At 40.0% G+C, this 3704-nt stretch overlaps 1 pseudogene; it reads left to right on the top strand.

Moving 5' to 3' along the window:
- The first annotated feature begins 978 nt into the window (after nucleotides 1-978).
- On the top strand, nucleotides 979-2861 carry LOC101704544 (ZZ-type zinc finger-containing protein 3-like; annotated as a pseudogene).
- The last annotated feature ends 843 nt before the right edge of the window (nucleotides 2862-3704 follow it).

Below are 3704 nucleotides of genomic sequence, written 5' to 3'. Positions count from 1 at the left end.
CTGCTGAGCTTCTAATGAGGTTCACCTGCTGCTCCATGAATGGTAGAAAAGTGGAAGAGGAAGTTGGTGCATAAGAAAGAAAGATCACATGGGAAGAGAGAGAGAGCGAGAGATGTAACCTTACTTTATGAAATCTCACAGTGTCTAAAGCAGTCTCACTAGAGTGAGAACTCAGCTCCACAAGAAAAGTTTTGTGGTTTGGATATGTGTGTGTGCCTCCAAGGCTTTCTGCTCTGGGTGTCTGTTCCTCAGGTTGGCAGTATGAGAATTGGTAGAGTCTTTAAGAGCTGGTGCCTTGAAGGAGGTCCTTGGGGACCTTTGGGAAAAAAAAAAGGATAGTTCACAAAAGCTGTTATCAAAGGAGCAAACCTAGCCCCTCCTTCTCCCTCTGACCTCCCATTTGAGCTGTAATTCCAAACCCCCAACCGTACCTCTGGTACCTCTGCTGCAATGTGATACCATCTGCCATAGGACCTCAGCAGAGGTCTAACAAATGGAGCCTCTCATCTTGGCCTTTGAACTTCCAAAACTTTGAACTAAATAAACTTCTTTCTTTCATTAAAAGCTTGCCTTGGGTATTTTGTTATGGTAATGAAGAGGTGACTAACACATATGAAATAACTTATAATTTTCTAAGGTTTTTTAAACAATTGCATTTACCAGATTGTTTATTAGTTGGATTAATAAAATGAAGACTTTCTTCTGTTGCTTTTAGTTCTATGGGTTGCTTTCAGGATTCATCAGCCTGTGTTGAAAAGAAAGGAAAAAAGATGTTATGCCTAGTGCCAATTTGTTTTTAAAAATCTGGCAAGCTTCCTTTTTTTGCAGCAGCCACTGGACCAAGTGCCACGACCAGGGCAGAGCGTGGAAGATACCAAGTTGTGCTGGTACAACTATATAAATAATTAACGCCTGAAATCTCAATGTAACATGAACATTAACAGGATGACAAATAAATACAAATGCTTCAGAATCAAATACTAGGCAAAACACTTCCTAAAAGGCCTTAAGAAACACTTCTGCAAGAACCTGTCTGTCTTGATACTGGTAGAACTCAGCTGTTTCCCAAGGAAGGGATCATGATATCAGTGTTGTAAGGACTTACCATAGTATGGCTGCTTCCCAATCTACTCATGTTATAAGATGAACAGTGGGGTTAAACGGCTTGGATGAATCTTTTTGTGGTAGAACTTTAAGGAATTGTAGCATTGCTCACCCTGAAGACTCTCTTCTCATTCTCAACTACAATCAAGATCTCCAAAGAAGAGACCAGAGCCTGTGTAAATTCAGAAAGGAAAGAATAATGGAAAAGTCACTCATTTAAAACAACAGAGGATGCAAGAATCAAGGGTAAGCCCTAGGAAAAGAGGACTTTCTTCTTCTGAAAAGGATAACAGAAAGGCAAGCAGTAGAAAATTGTGAGAGAAGGCAAGCAGAACATGGATCACCAGTTTTAAAAAGAGTTAAACGTTGTCTTAAACCTGAAGCACCAAATAGTTCAGAAGAAGATTCTCCTACAAGGCACTGAAACACAGCAGGGAAGATTTGCCTGTCAACTCAGAGGAGTCAGTAGAACAGAGCAGACAGGAGTGGACATTAATGCAGATTTTCAAGGTACTGAATAAACTTGTGGAAGTCTTGTACTGGATGACTGTGGAAAAGGGAAGTTAAAAAGGTGAATGTCACTGAGGAAGGGCCACTTGATTCTGCAGTGCTTGAAGAAATCACAGGCTATCTGACTGTCAATGCTGTTGATGACAGTAACTTGCCTGGTATAAACTGTGATGACTGTCGGTCTGATGGGAAGGGCAAGCAAAACAGTGCTGGTTCCTATGCATTGCAGGATAAATCAGTAGCTGAAAATAAAGATTTGAAAAGCCAGACTTCAGTGTTCCATGATAGTAAGAGGGACAGTAGCTGTACAGACCATAAGGTGCCTTGTGCAAATTCAGAAGTGTGGGTCAAATTGGAGAACCACAAAATCGTAACTGCCTGCCTGTCTGTGGAGTATTAATCAGGTGACTACTGAGCCAGCTACAGACCCCATTTCTGAAATTCAGTCATCTTTAAAGGATTCTGAAGAGGAAGTAGATGTGGTGGGAGATACCAGTGCCTCAAAAGAGCAGTGTAATGAAAATGCCAGTAACAGTTTGGATGCAGATCTTGAGAGTATGCCAGTCTCTGCAGAAGCAGAACCACCATCTGTCCTAGATTGCATCTCAGCTCAGATGATGTCTCTATCAGAACCCAAGAACATCACTATAACCTGAGAACTTCACCCTTGCCAGAGCTAGTCCCACTAAAAACAGTTCTCCATGCAGAGAGAATGGACAATTTGAGGAGAATAATCTTAGTCCCAATGAAACAGATGCAACTGCTAGTGATAATGTAAGTGAGTCTCCCACAAATCCTGATGAAATTTCTCAAAACAAAAAATTTTAGGTTGTGACTCTCAAAACTATGGAAGCAAAGGCCTAAGTAAGCCACCCTTAGAGGCAAGAGTCAGTATCTGACATATGCTACCTGCCAAACACTGTCAATCAGCACATAGCAGAAGAGGAAGATGATGATCCTGATGTGTGATTGCCACAAATACTCATAAAGTACCACAAGTTACCAAAAACTTTCCCCATATATACAAATAGGCTTATTATGGATTACCAATCCTTTTTCAACAATTCATATTTATTATCCTATATGATACTGTCTTCTGAACATTTTTAGTTTATCTTGAAAAAATTGTGCAAAAAGTAAGAAGGAAAGACTGCAGATCATGTTAACCAGGACAAAAGAGCTGCTCACAGAAGACCTTTAACCTATACAAAGTCAACTTGGCATCTATTCACAGGCAAGGAGAGAAAAAGAGGCCAAGTGTCTGATGCAAGCGATCTAGCAGGCAACAAGAAGCTGGCATAGTTAGAAATATAGTAGAGAGAAAGTATACAATGGGCTGTAACTAAACATCTTTCCACAAAGAATTACTTTAAATTCCAATCAAGACTGCTCTGGCTTTTAGACTGGTAAGAATTTTCAAGGGTGGGCTCGTGGGAGTACCACTGATCCTCTAATTCAGTGTGCTAGCCCTCCACGCTACATAGCAATGACGCAGCCATAGAAAATTTACTTACTGAGGTTCAGACTGATTTAAATAAGATTGCAGTAGCAATTTATTGAAATTCAAGCTCACTTGGAACCAAAAGGAAAAACTAATATGCCAGTTTCCTTATCTACTGAACTGGAACTGAGACAAATTCTACATTTGTTGCAGTGCTCAATATATCGATTATGTTCCACAAAGCCAAAAATAAACATCTTCTAAATTGTTTCACATAAAGAAGTTTGTTCACCTATACCAGATTTTACTGAAAAGTAGCAAGACATTTTTCCTTTAGATTTAAGTAAATATTTACTGAATATCTCTGATGTGCACAGCATTTCCCTAACTTGAATTAAGTTGAGGTTATGGAATATTTATGGTTTCCATTGTATCTTTCAAATATTTTTGTCATGTGTTTTGGGGTTGGTTGAACATAGCATCAGTATTTTCCACAGCATTACCTATCTTGTGTTTTGGTTTGGATATGGTTTGGGTGTGACCCCCAAAGCTTCATGTGCTGGAAGACTGGTCCCCTGGTGAGCAATGTTGGGAGGTAGGGATGCTTTAAGAGGTTGGCCTAGTAGATGTAATTGGGTCAGCAGGGGAC

This window comes from Heterocephalus glaber, unplaced genomic scaffold (assembly GCF_053883595.1).
Source record: "Heterocephalus glaber isolate CG9 unplaced genomic scaffold, H.glaber_assembly_v1.0 deba00001454, whole genome shotgun sequence".
Lineage (NCBI taxonomy): Eukaryota > Metazoa > Chordata > Mammalia > Rodentia > Bathyergidae > Heterocephalus > Heterocephalus glaber.
Note: the sequence above shows the minus strand (reverse complement) of the source record. Positions and strands in the feature narration are given on the sequence as shown.